At 37.5% G+C, this 15,120-nt stretch overlaps 1 long non-coding RNA gene across 1 annotated transcript in view; it reads left to right on the top strand.

Annotated features, from left to right (window-relative positions):
* The window catches only part of LOC141551302 (uncharacterized), a 37,192-nt gene extending 22,386 nt beyond the window's left edge, over window positions 1–14,806 (top strand). Inside the window, exon 3 of the long non-coding RNA XR_012484825.1 lies at window positions 14,595–14,806. This is a non-coding gene — a long non-coding RNA (uncharacterized LOC141551302). The remainder of the gene's footprint in view (window positions 1–14,594) is intronic.
* Window positions 14,807–15,120: the final 314 nt, after the last annotated feature.

The following is a 15,120-nucleotide window of genomic DNA, read 5'->3' as shown; positions in this document are numbered from 1 at the left end:
AGTTTCATTTTTTAGAGGAAGAAATTAAGGTTTGAATAATTCAGAGGGCGACTTGCCCAACTAAAGACAGCTAGTGTCAAAGTCAGTGCCCAGCTCCAATTTTTTGCTTTCGTGTCCAGTGCCTTTCCCATGACATTTCACTGGTCATCAGCTATATATGTCCTTGTTTCAAAGGGTTTCCTTTTGGAGATAAAGATTACATGGAAATTAAAATTCATTAAAGGTTCTAAGTTGTCAACTGGGCCCGGGAGAGCATCTGGCCTTTCTGGAGGCCCTCCCATCAAGGGCTCATTCTTCTCTAACTGGTCCTTTCTAGGTTCAGAAGGGAGCTCCCAGAAGCATGGCCAGTCTCTGGCCTCTCTTTACCAGAGTAAGGCCTCTCTATTCTGCTGCAATGACATCGATAATAATAATTATTGCATGCACCAAAGCTTTAGAGATTAGCCACAGATCATGAAGCGCTGTAGCAAGTGGATATAATAGCCCCATATGTGAAACATCAAAGGAAACTCGGCTCCTTTTATAAAAAATACATTAGAACGATCCGCTCACTTGGAGCAGAGAGTAGAGGTGCTGATGAGGAATGAGCAGTTCTGGTTCCCCTCCTCCCTTCCTGCTGAGGGGAAGGCAAGATAGGATGGGAGAGAAAAATAGCTGACACAATGGGCCACAAACAGCATAAAGTCTAGCCAGGGCAGCAAATAACTGCTTGGCCATCTGAGGGTTTGGACAGAAGGAGCTCTTGGATGTAGCTCTTGTCTATTGTCAGGGGAGGAATAAGCAAGACAAAGAATTGTGGAAATGGGAAGCCGTTCCCTCGATCTGGCTCCCCCTCACTCCCTACAAATATTTCTAGGTGAATATGGGCTTCTCCAATCCTTCCCCTCCTGAAATAAAGGGTGGCGTGGGGGGAACTGCATCAGTAAAAGAAAAAAAAATCAAGAGACTAAGATTCAAGGTCCAGCTCTTCTAGAGACATGCTTAGTGACCACTTCTGGGTGAACCCTTTTTGTTTCAAAGGGCTTAAAATCAGAAGAGAGCTCTGAGGTCATGGATTTCTTTCTTCCCTTTTTACATGCAAGGGAACTGAGGCACAGAGTGGTTAGTCTCTTGCCCAAGATCAGATAGGCACAGAGTGGTTAGTCTCTTGCCCAAGATCAGATAGGTGGTAAGCACAGAGAAGAGATCAAAGCATTCTGACTTTCTATTCATCTAATTAAATCCTCTCATTCATAGATTTGGAAAAGTGAGTCCAAAGAGATCATGATTTGCTGATTGTAAAAGGCTGAGCCAGGATTTGAATATGGGCCTTCTGGCTCTAATCCAAAATTCATTACCTTCTTATAAAATGAAAGAGTGGGGTTAGAGATCTTTAATCAATAAGAAGAATAAAAACTATAACTCAAAGTTATATTTAATCAATAAGAGGAATAAAAGCAATTACTTAAAATTATATATCTCTGAGATTTATAAATTATTTTCCTTACAATACTCTCTAGTAGGCCATATAGGTTTTATTTCCATTTTACAATAGAGATAACTTATAGAAATATTTTGCATGATTTCATATATATATTTGAGATCACATTTCTTGTCTTCTCAGTGGGTGGAGAAGGAGCAGGATAGAGGGAGAGGATTTGGAGTTCAACATTCTTCTTTTAAATGAATGTTATAATTGAGGAAACTGAGGTCTAGAGAAATGATGTCCCTTGCCCAAGATTAAATGACATTACATTTAAAATTAGGGCTAGGATTGAACTCTAACATCCTTACTCTAAATCTAAAATACTTTCTGCTATCCTATAGTCTGTATGCTTCTACTCCCTAAAATAGCACCTGGATTTCAGAAATTGGTTTTCTAGAGCAGAAATGTCAAATACACAGCTCTGGTCACATGTAGCCCCACAACACTCCTGAGTGTTGCAAAAAAAAAGTTAAAATGTAATTAGGAAATATTTAACAAAATAGAAATACAATAAAACGTAAAGATAATACTTTGAAACTAAATCAATATGCAGAGATCCTTATGCATGTATAAATGGTACCCATATCTACTTGAGTTTGACACCAATCCTAGAAAATTCTCGTACCACTGAGGCAGCAGCCTATATTCACCTATTATTTTGTTGGCAGCTTTAGGTCCCTGAATTTCTGGGACAACTTTTCAAACCTAGCAGAGTTAGGGATGAAAGCTGAAAAGTTACTAATCCAGGCACTTTTCCTTGGTTGTTACAGTGATAGGAACAAAGATGTCACCTGTAAGAGCCTCTATCCCAGGACCCTCAACAGCCCACGTTGTAGAAATTGTTGCCAAAACAATTCATGTTTATTTTTTAATATGGAATCTAGAATGACAGAACAGTGGAATGCAGTAGACTTAGATTTTAACAATGCACTTAGTAAAAATATAATCATACTTTCCTTGTGAGTAAAATAGAGGCATATAGACTGGACAATGGCATATGAACCAGGACTGAATAGAAAAACCAAAGAATAGTCATTAATGATTCTATGTGCAACCTTAACTTATATCTATGAGGTAGATTTAGAAAAAAGGGTAATTATGAACTGGTTCATGCTTATGCCTCTAGTTTTGGATATAATTCATTAACAATGGACTGCAGATTGAGCTTAATAGAAAAGGACTCTCTCTTCTGCAGAGTTTCCATTGAACCTTTAAGTCCTGGACAATAAAAGGATTCTTGGGAATATAAAGACAAGATTAGCCACAGGTAAAAAAAAAAAAAAATAACACTAAATCCAGCACAAATATTCTTTAACAGAATAAAGTTAAGACACAAATGGAAATCTGTCTGGGGCAGGGTGGGGATTGCTTATTTGTTCCTCTCTGAGCTGACTTGCTTCTCTCTGATTTCCTACTAATGAGTAAGCAAAATGATAAAACACACATAATCCTATGCATCGCCAGCTAGCTGTCCATGTAGATAAAGGTCATCTTTCATGGTTCTAAAGGAACTACAGATGGGTCAGGTACCAGCTGCTGCCTCAGTCTCACCACTGCCATGGGACAACACCATCTTTCCTCTCTGCATTCTCCTCTATAGTTAGTTAGCCAACCCTTGATGAAGCCAGGCAGGAAAATCTCCATATACCTTCTTGTCAAGGATTGATCTCTCTTAGTTTCCCTTTTTCCCAAATTGGGAAAGACTACGAATTCCAGAAGGACTTTGTGGTCAATCAATCCCTTGCATGAGTCATTACATATGTCAAGTTGAAGGAGTATGTTTAATGAAGTGGCCCAAGGAACTATTCTTTGACCTGTGCTGTTCAATATTTTCATCAGTATCTTACATAAAAGTACTGATAATGCAGTGTAATGATATGCTAATTACTCAAGGTTAGGAAACGTAGCTATGAAATGAGATGGTGAAATTAGGACCATAGTTCTTAACTGGCTACCTAACTTAATGGTTAACTATTAACCATTGTCCAACTGGCCAAATTTAAACAATTTAATAGATATATGAATAAAGTTCTACACCTAGGCTCAAAAAAAAAATAACATTAGAGAGAAGTGACTAGACATTCGGAGATAAAGGTTCAAATCTAAGAGTACACAGGGACTGTAAACTCAATATGAGTTAGTGTGACATAGGAATCCAGAAAGCTAATGCTATCCTTAACTCCACAAAGATAAACTTAGAGTCACAGATAAGGGAGATGTAGCAGAGGCAAAATGGCAGAGAAAAGGCAGAGACCTGCCTAAACTCTTCCCAAAATTCCTCTAACAACTTTAAATCCCAAAACAAATTCTGGAGTGGCAGAACCCACAAAAGGACAAAGTGAAACAATTTTTAGCCCCAAGACAACTTGGAAGGTTGGCAGGAAAGGTCCATCACATCAGAGAAGTAGAGTCTTCACTCCAGAAAACAAGTACCATATCTTGGGGGGTGATTAAATAACAACAGTGGTACTTTCTGGATCTCTCAGTCTACAGACAGTAAGGGGGTCAGACAACTGGTCAGAAGGAAATTATAGGGGCCCCTTTGCTGGCACAGGAGCAGTAATCTGTTGCACTGTCCATACTTAGATATGGGTCTTAAGTCCTTGGGTGAGGAGGAACATTAGCAGAGCAAAATTTGCAGCCACTAAGGGATTGGAATCCTAGTCACAGTTTCGAAATGGAAAAGAATGCTCATGATCACTAATGAACCAGAGTGGCTTGGAAGAACTGAAAACTTAGAAGTTCCCAAAGTTATCTCTGAAAACAGTTACACAAAAAACCTGAAGCTTGGGATAGTGCCGCTTTCTCTCCAGAAGCAGAGCCCCACTTTAGTAAAGAAGAAATAGGTTGGAGAAATGAGCAAACAGCAGAAAAAGATCCTGACTATAGAAAGTTACCTTGGTGACAGAAAAGATCAAAACACAAAGTCAGACAATAAAGTCAAAACTACTACATCCAAAGCTTCAAAGAAATATATGAATTGGTCTTAAGCCATGATAGAATTCAAAAAGAATTTTTAAAAACAAATAAGAAAAGGAAAAATTGGAAAGAAAAATGAGAGTGACACAAGAAAATCATGAAAAAATGAATCAATACAAAAAAAATTGAAAATATGTTGAAAAACAGAGTAGAATAAATGATAAAAGAGGCATGCACAAAAATAATGAAGAGAAGAATGTTTTGAAAAGCAGAATTGACCAAATGGAAAAGATATGTAAAAATTCACTGAAAAGAAAATCTCCTTAAAAGCCAAATTGGGGGGATGGGGGAGATAATAAAAATATCACTGAAGAAAAAACTTCTTAAAATGGGAGAGGAAGTACCAAAAAATCATTGAAAAAAATGCCTCAAAATAGAATTTGGCAAGTGGAAGCTATGACTTTATGAGACATCAAGAAACAATAAGACAAAATAAAAAGAATGAGAAAATAAAAGAAACTATGAACTGTTTCATTAGAAAAGCAACTGACCTGGAAAACAGATCTGGAAAGATAATTTATTGTACTATCTGAAAGCTATGATCAGAGAGATAAGGGAGAGATAGCAACTACATTAAGAGTACTATGTTCAAGTCTGGACTCTACATTTTAGGAATAACATGGGCAAGCTGGAATGAGTCCAGAATGAGAAAACCAGGATAGGGAAAGGACTGTGCTTCCTGTCTTTATCCTTGCCCAAATATGCCATGTTATCTAAAGTCTCACTTCCCTCCTGGTAAATCCTGGCAAACTATTTTACCCAACCTATACATGGGCTACCTTGTCCCCTAGAAGCTATACCCTACCTACCTTTCTGCTTCCCCTTTATGTGTCATCTTCCCTCAAATATAGGGATCATCATGTTTCCTTTTTTCTTTTTTAATATCTTTTTTTTAAATTCTTTTTTAATATTCCCATCACTTAATGCAGTCTCTGGCACATGGTCATCACTTAATAAATAAATGACTTATCAAATTTATTCTAGATAGTCTTGAGAAAGCCCCTTCTCTGAACTTAGTTTTCTCATTTGTAAAATGAAGGAATTGGATGATAGAATATCTAAGCCTCCTTTCAGGTGTAAATCCCATGAATCTAGGACTTATAAAACAAGATGAATGAACTGGGGATGATTAGCCAATAGAAGCAGAGGTGTGCTGGGAAATAGATTTCCTATTTTTCTTTTATTGCTTGTATGTTGTCTCCCCCATTAGATTGTGAACTCTTTGAGGTAAGGACTCTCTTCTGCTTTTCTTTGTATCCCCAGAGCTCAGCCCATAGTAGGTGCTTTAAAAATGCTTATTGATTGACTTAGTGACAGCTCATAGATTAGTCTATATGAAGTGAGAATAGGATGGTAGGAAGAATACCCATTAGATTTGTAGTTAAAAGGTGAGTTCAAATCCTGATTTTGCTTATTCCTTGTATGATCCTGATCAAATCACTTAGGTTTTCTCTTCTATAAAATGAAGAGGTTGGACATGGATTCTCCCTTTCTATTTGTCTATCTATGATCCTGTAACTGCAAGATCCCTTCTAAGTCTAAGATCTTAGGACACATAATTTTAGAGTTCAAAGAGGCTAAAGATTATCTATTGCAGAATATCTTAACCTTTTTGTGTGTTTCCTGGCCCCCCTCCAGCAGTCTGATAGAACCTTTCTCATTTTAAGGTTTTTAAATGTATAAAATAAAATACATAGGCTGGCAACAGAAACCAATTTTATTGAAATAATTATCCACAAAACTTTTTTGAACATATCTACAGATCTCAGGTTAAGAACCCTTAATAGTCAAATCCCATCAATTTCAAAGTGAGAAAACTGGAAATCAGACATACAAGAGTGACCTGCCTAAGATGATTCAATAAATCATTACTTATTGAGTGGCAGACTAGAAACTACTTCTTAATTTCCAGGTCAGAATTCTTTCCACATCATTGTCCTTTGATACAGCAGAATGGAGGAATAATTGAATGGATGAATGAATGAATGCAGGAACAAATAAAAACATTTTATTAAGTGCTTTATTACATGTCAAGCATTGTGCTAAATTTTAGAGATACAAATACAAAAGCAAGACAGTCCCTGTCCTTAAAGATCATACTTTGCAATAAAGGAGACAATACTTACAAAAAAGTGGTGGCCAGTGAAGGAAATTATATACTGGAAAGTTATAAAGATGGTGAGTGAAATCATAGCACAGTCACTTGCCACACCCTTACCAAAGAAATGGTGATGCTTATTTTATGATAGAATATAAAAGAGGAAGAAAGATGGAGGTGTTGGGGGGGAGGGGAGGAGAGACAGCAGTGGGAGGTTAGAAAGTAACCAAGTAAAAAGTAGGCTTCAAAGTCTTAAGGAAAACTGAGACACATTCCATTATCCCTGGAGTACTTTGTAAATAGGAAAAGTGGGAAAGAAACATGCATTTATTAAGCTCCTACTATGTACCAAGCACCACAGTGCTAAGCACTTTGCAAATATGGCCTCATAGATAAGTGTCCTTGTACCAATCCCAGAGATGAGGTACAAGACTGATTGCAGCAGTTGCTGCCCAATGTGCCCTTGGTTGTTCCTAGAGAACTGTGGTCTGCAGGAAAACTACAAGAGTTTCCATGAAGAGTCACCAGTATGAGACCATGGCTTGATGCTGGATGCAGAGAAAGATAAATATTGTTTTAGTAGCATTAATAATTGAGAGGTTGCTAGCACAGTCTCTCCTAGCATTTAGAAATTGAAAATCAAGGCTACTTTAAGAAAATATTCTCGTGAATAATTCATAGAAGTGAGACCCACTGAGACCCAAATGAAAATACACCTTCTATTGCTGTCCTTTTTGCCCATCAGCACCCTTCATGGGAAGAGACCATTTATTCATTATTTTTCTAGGAAGGAAAGAGAAGACCAGTACCATTATACAGATGAGGAATATGAAGAGTTAGGTCTCATTCCAGCTTTTCCCTAGTGTCTTCAGGTACTGTCAGGTCACTTTTCTCTCATATCTGAACCTCAGCTCTGCTGCCTAAAAACTGAGTGCGATTTTGTCTGCTTCCCTTATTTTCTAGGGTCTTGGAACCCATAAGGGAACTTATGAGGCCATCTTGCCCACCTCCCTATAATAGCTTATAGTATTTGGAGAGCCTGCCTTATATATGTTGTCAATCAAAAAGCATTTGAAGTGCTTGGGATGTGCCAAGTCCTGCCCGGAGTTCTAGGAGTACAAACAATGGCGTAGTAACTACATGAAAGCCATCCTTGCCTTAAAGTAGTTAATATTCTAATGGGGAGACCACATGATTAATATTCTAATAAGGTGACCACATGTTGATAACTAGAAACATAACAACAAATAGATGGAAGGTAAACTCAAGAGGATGGCACAAATGGTTGGGGCTCAAACTAGTAAGAATCATTGGGTAAGAGAATGTGTGAAGGGAAGTGTAAAAAAGCTAGAAAAGTAATAAAGATTGGGTTATAGAGAGCTTTAAATGAGACATAGAAGACTTTATATTTGATTCTGGCAGTAATAGGGAATTACTGAAGCTCATTGGGGGAGGTGGATCATTACTAAATCTATATTTTAGAAAAATCATATTTGAGGCTGAATGGAGGAGGTTGGATTGTAATGAGGAGAAACTTAAGGCAGAAAGATCAATTAGAAGGTTTTTGCAACAATTCATGAAAGAGGTGATGAAGATTCTAATGTATGAGTAGAGAGAAGAAAATGCATATAAGTTGTAAAAATAGAAACAAGATTGGCCAGTGGCTTGGATATGTAGGGTAAGTAAGAATAATGAGTTGGGGGGTAAATATTTATTAAGTGCCTATTGTATGCCAGCCACTATGCCAACTGCCTTAAAAATATTATCTCATTAGAGCTTCACAACAGCCATGTGAAATACATGCTATTATTATCACTATTTCACAATTGAGGAAATCGAGACAGAAGCTAATTTTCTGAGGGTCACTAAACTAATTAGTATCTGAGATCATATCTGAATTCATGTCTTCCTGACCCCAAGCCCAGAGTTCTACTCACTGTGCTACCTAAAGATGACATTGAAGTTTGCAAGCCTGGGTATAACTGGAAAAACAGTATTGCTCATAACAATAACAGAAGCTCAGAAGAGGGGAAGATTTCATAATATTCTGGATATGTTGAGTCTAGGTACTTATCCAGGTCAAGATGTCCTAAAAGCAGTTGGCTATGCGGGGCAGTAGCTCAGGAGAGAGACTTGAGCTTGATACATGGATCTGGTAATCATGGGTACAGAGATTGAATTCATGGGACAGGAGGAGGTCACCAAGTCAGGTAGTATAGGATAGGGCTTTGAAGGATTTCCACAATTAGTGGGAATGACACAGATAAAGGACCACATTATTATTCATAGCCACACCTATTCTCCCTCTTCCTTAGCTCCTTTTCCCATCAGAATGTAAGCACTTTGATAGCAGAGACTGTATTTTTGTTTGTTTTTGTATTCCGAGTGCTTATTAAATGTTTGTTGACGGGTCAACTAAATACTATGATGAAACATGCTATCAAAAAACTTCTTAACAGTATCCTACTGTTTCAGAAAAAGTTTATGGGAACTGATGCAAAGTAGAGTGAACACATTGCACACTGTAACAGAGATACAATGAAGACCTGTGAAAGACTTAACTACTCTGATCAAGACAATCCCAAAGGACCCATGATGAAAAATGTTATCCAGCTCTAAAGAAAAAATTGATGACTCTATGTGCAAATTGAAAGCATATTTTTTTCACTTTATTTTTCTTGAGGTTTTTATGTGTTTTCTTCTACAATGTGATTAATATGGAAATATGTTTTGCATGATTTCACATGTATAATCAATACATTGGCTGCCTTCTCATGGGGTGGAAGAGATGCAATAAGGAGGGAAAGAATTTGAAATCCATATTTTTTAAAATGAATGTTTAAAAATTTAAATATAATTTGGAAATATGTACAAATATATGTATATACATCCTTTCATGCACTCTCCATTCCAGTCAGTTGTCCTATACACAATATTTAGTCTCCTACCTTTGTGTGAGTGGTTTCCTATGTCTGGATGCAGACCATCTCACAAAGTCCCTGAAAGCCTTTAAAGTTCAAGTCAAAGGACAAGAGACTTTTCCTGATCCCAGTTATGAAGAGTCCCTTCTATTAAGATTATTTTATATTACTGTGTATAAACTTCCATTGTACATATACCAAATCTGACATGTACTCTGCCAGTAGAATATATGAACACAATGACTTTCATTTTTACTTTTTTAACCTTAGTACCCTAGCCTGGCACTTAGCAAGTATTTAGTAACTTATATTGGATTGCATTACATTTGAATTGCATAACATGGCAAGGGGCTTCCTGCCACTGCCCTGATCTGACTTGACCCTTACTAGTATAAAACCCCAAATTTCAACCTACAGGTCTAAAATGTTGAAGGAGATAGCTAATAGCTTCCTGAGAAGAAAGACATTCCCAAAGCTTCTTTCTAATGCATCTGGACCGGAGTGATCATACAGAGCCTGTAATATCTGGCAGCTGGTGTTACAGCTGAGCCTGAGCACAACAGGTGACCACGAGGTGATCAAACAGAAACAGACACCTGCAAATTATAATCAATATGGGCAATATCTGTGTTTTCCTCGGCTTGGGAACTTCCTCCCTTCAGGTGAATAACATCCTACCTGAAATATAGCAAATAAGTCTTAGAGAGCTCCTAGAGGCTTAGAGAGCATTGAATATCAGAATTAGAATCTGGACCCAGCTCTACCTGCTCCAATTTTTAAGGAAAGATCCACAGGCTCATAGAGATCATCTAATCCAAGCTGCCCATTTCATAGAAGACCCTGAGAAGAAAATAGAGAAAGAAGAAAAGCAATTTACTCCACATCATACAGCTATTAAATGCCAGAGTCGGGACTTGAATTTAAAGTCACTGACTTGTTTTCTGGAGTATGGGTGTTCAGAGACAGCCAAATTATACTCCCCTTCAGCAAGTATTTCTGCCGTTGTTTTGGTGAAAGATTAGATTGAACAAATAATATTTATGATAATGATGTGTGCTTGTGTGCATGTGTGTACTTGTGCACACTCAGGTGTGTGTGTATAAGAGAAATGATTTCACTTCTGTGGATTCTCACTTCATTATCCCTTCCCCCATTTGGAATGTCAGTAAGTTTCTAACAGTGGAGTGTGCCCTTGCAGTTCATCCTCTTTGTTAATTATTGTCTTTTGCTGTCTTTGAGCAGGACCTCACAGAGCCACCACTTCACAATGTGATAACTCACCCATAGTCCGTGGTTCCTTGCCTAGACATCGCTGTGCAATCATGCATAGTACTATAGTCAAAATCCTGTATGCTTACAAAGGGAAACCAGATGGATTTGGAACCAGGGAAACTTAGATTCAGATCCAGTCTCTGTCATGGACCAACTGCAGTACTGTAGCTCAGTTATTTCTCCATCTGTGAATATGACCCATAACTTCTATTTCACAGTTATCCAATGAGGCCATGCAAAACGTAGCTACAGGGCAGCATTGTTTCAGGCTCAGTCATCATTTCACATGAGCAGCATCTTGCTCAAAAGGTATTAGAGAGAGAGAGCAGCTAGATGGTGCAGTGGATAGAGCACTAGCCCTGAAGTCAAGAGGCCTTGAGTTCAAATCTAGTCTCAGACACTTAATACTTCCTAGCTGTATGTGTAAGTCACTTAACCCCAATTGCCTCTGCAAAAAAAAAAAAAAGTATTAGAGAGGTTTTCTTGGAGGTATTAGAGAGGCAGATTCTGGAGAGTCAGGAGGCCTTAATACCTCTGCAGTTCTGGCCAAGGTGATGAAGACAAACAATATTAAGATGTGACAAGATGGGGGCAGCTAGGTGGCGCAGTGGATAGAGCACCAGCCTTGAATTCAGGAGGACCCAAGTTCAAATCTGATCTCAGACACTTAACACTTCCTAGCTGTATGACCCTGGGCAAGTCACTTAACCCCAGCCTCAGGGAAAAAAAGAAAAAAGAAAAAAAAAAAGATGTGACGAGGCCATTCATAATGGAAAGAGGACTCACCTGTGAATCCAAAGGCCTGAGTTCAAAGTTAAATTCTACTATTTACACACTGGGAAACTGTAGGCAAGTCACTTAATTTCTCTCAGTATTGGTTTTATCACCTCTAAAAGATATGAGAGTAGCTGCTGCCAGGGTTCTTTTGAGGGAAGCGCTTTGTAAACCTTAAAGCTATTATCATATGAGGTTCAATCTCAATGGAGACATGTTTTCAATTGTTATACTCTTTGTAAAGTCAGAATGTGGGAGACAACCTAAAATCTGAGAACTTTTCTTCAAAGGCCAAATCTATTGTGGTTCTGGTTAGTGTCCTTCCCCTACAACTTAAAAAAGAATGTCATTTATATAGAATTGACGTAGACTGCGTTTTCATGAAGAGCTGGCCCAGACAAACTATCTTCACTCCCAACTTAAGTCACTGTGCTGAGGTACATGGCTTGTTCAGGGAGAATGAGCACTTCTGATGTAAGGGCTTGCAGAGCTCTTTTCAGGGATGCTCAATCACTTTGGAGGCAGCTAGGTGGCACCGTGAATAGTATACTGGTCCTGAATCCAGGACTCATCTTCTTCAGTTCAATCTGGCCTTAAATACTCACTAGCTGTGGGAGCACTTAATCCTATTTGCCTCAGCACTTTATCTGCAAAATGAACTGGAGAAGAAAATGGCAAACCACTCCAGTATCTCTTCCAGGAAGACCTCAAATAGAATCACAAAGGGTCAGACAAAATTGAACAATAGAAGATAATCGAAAGAGTTCCCTTGCTGCTTCTCCTAGGAGTAAAAATAGAGAAATTCCCTCTTTACTGTACTCCTCAGTTCTACCCCACAATGCCAACATATGAAGAAAGGAGCAAGGATGGAAGGAATAAGCAAAAGAATGTGGGAGCTCATTTTTATAAATCTGTACAAAGAGTCCCTTCTTTGTCAGAGTCCAGTCTCCTGAGAGAGTCCTATAACCAACTATATTTGGAGGCAATTCAAATCATTGGAATATTTCTACCAGGAGGCACCAAGCCTGGTCTCCAAACCAGTTCTTTCATCAGGATACAAGCCAGTCTCCGAATCTAGTCAAGAATTGCCCTTCTAAGAGTTGCAGGGTGCCTCCATTTCAAGGTACTCTGTAGAAAGGGGTAGTTCTCAAATATTCCAAACAAAATCTCATTGCCCTTTGAGCCTATCAAACTGAACTTATCAAAGAACCCCTTTATTTGTCCCTGTACGCCTAATAAACTGCCTCATTTTAACTTCACATATTGCCTGGTAAGGCAGATTCTGCACTTGTCACTATCTTCCTTTTACAGATGTCAAAATTGAGTTTCCCAAGAGATTAAATAATTAGACTGTGGTCACATAGGTAGTAGGTATTGAAGACAGTATTCAAACTCAATTTTCTCCTGACTCCAAGTTCATCATTTTACTAAATTAGGTAATACAGAGCCAAGATTTTTTTTTGTGTGAATAGAGAATTCCCAGTAGCCAAGTGGTAAAAGGATGCAAACAGATAGTTCTCCAAAGAAAAATTTCAAAGTATGTACAACCATCTGAAAGAATATACTGCATTCCTATAATAAGAGAAATACAAATCAAAAGAATTGTAAAATTTCACCTCATAATCTGAAAATTGGCAAAGAAGACCAAAAATCACAATAATGATGGAGGGGTTATGGAATGACAGTCACATTAATACATTATTGGTGAAGCTGTGAAATGATACAAACATTCTGGAAAACATTTGAAATCATGCAAATAAAATGACTAAAATGTCCATATCCTTTGAACCAGAGGCTCCATTACTGGACTACAGAGAGCCATTGATAAGAAGAAAATCTCCATATAAATATAGATATAGATATAGATATAGATATACATATACATATACATATACATATACATATACATATACATATACATATACATATACATATACATATAGATATATATCACTAATGTGATAGTGACAGGAAACAAAACACCCCTTTATGAGAGGTCCACAAGTGCTACATACTGCACATGTCTTGAGACTTTTTCATCCAGTTATGCTGATTTTTTTCCTTTTTTAAAAATACTATTATAGGGATAACTATCTGAAAAGGGAAGATATAGGGATACTTGATATAACTCTGGCGATAAGAAATAGAAAATATCAATAAAATATTTTATAAGTGTTTTGCAAACCTTAAAGTAGTATACAAATCTGAACTATTAGGGTTATTTATTATTATTATTATTATTTCACCAAGCTATGGTGGTATTAGAATGTCAGATTTCCCAATTTATTCTGTAAAGAACTAGGTCCTCTTCCCAAAAAAGTTACCAAGAAGTGATCAGTCCTTATCCTATAGGAGAAAGCAAGCATCCTGAAGCAAATAATAATAAATATATAAAGAGAAAAAATGACTTTCACTATGATCTCTGAAATAGTACAGATGACATTTGAGGCTGAAATATGTTCCCTGAGGCTACAAAGTCTATTGCTTGTAAGTAAAAGAGCTATTTAGTCAAATTAGTATCTAGTGGTGATGTTGGGGTTTTTTGTTGTTGGTTTTTTTTTTTCACTCTGAAGAATCTAAATTGATAGCAGAGCCTTACCTGAAAATGACATGGAGTTGTGAGCTCAGCTCATTCGAGCCCAGGGAGCTCAGTTACAATTCTAGGTACCATATTTGGTAATGGGTAGAGATCAGGCAAGTTAACTTCCTCCATAGACAACTGGATTCAGCCTCATTCATGCCATGGTGAAAGTGTTACAAAAATTAATAGGGGATAAAAAGAAAGAAAGAGAAAAAGATTATAAGCATCAGCAATCTATACACTCAACAACTAATCCCTGGTAAATACAAAATTGACCCCACTTACCTTTGCTTATAGGGACTGAATCATTCTAAATGATGATAGCAGTTCTGGTTCTGTCACTTACTTGTTTCATGATTTTAAGCAAATCACTTAACTACTCCTCTGTCAACCTGACAGGGTTGTTTTGAGAATAAAATGAAATAATATTTGTAAAGTACACAAGCTTGGCACATAGTAGGTGCTTAATAAATCTTTATTTCCGTCCTTCCTTCTTTTCATCAGCTCTATCTCCACAAGTATGCTTCTCCCCGGGGATTATCATTTAAGAGTCAACTAAGTCAGCTAATCTTAAGAAGCATTTGGAAGGACATGTTTACTGACATACTACAGTGAGAACATTTGGTATGAAACAGCCTCCAAAAATTCTGTGATCACAAATATATACATCCAGGTATCAATTGATGCAAACAATAAAAACCCCTGAAATGGGCAAATATATTCAAATTTGCAATATTTAAAATCATGAAAATTATTATATTTTGTTCCAGTCCTGTGGAAATATACAGAATGAACCCAAGCTCAGAAAGTATATCTGGAAAATAGATAATTCACAAGTCCTAAATGCTGCAAGTCTTTTTTGTTCCATTCTTGGATACAGATTTGTTTCTTTGCTGGATTCCTTATGAAGCAAGGAATCTACATGCAGACTGTCCTTAGTTTCTAATCCAGACTTTCACATCAGCTGATTCAGAGAATTCCCATTTAAGAGATCAATGGGAAAATGGGAAGTCCAACATCCTCCAGACTC

The sequence above is a fragment of the Sminthopsis crassicaudata genome, chromosome 1, assembly GCF_048593235.1.
Source record: "Sminthopsis crassicaudata isolate SCR6 chromosome 1, ASM4859323v1, whole genome shotgun sequence".
NCBI lineage: Eukaryota > Metazoa > Chordata > Mammalia > Dasyuromorphia > Dasyuridae > Sminthopsis > Sminthopsis crassicaudata.
Note: the sequence above shows the minus strand (reverse complement) of the source record. Positions and strands in the feature narration are given on the sequence as shown.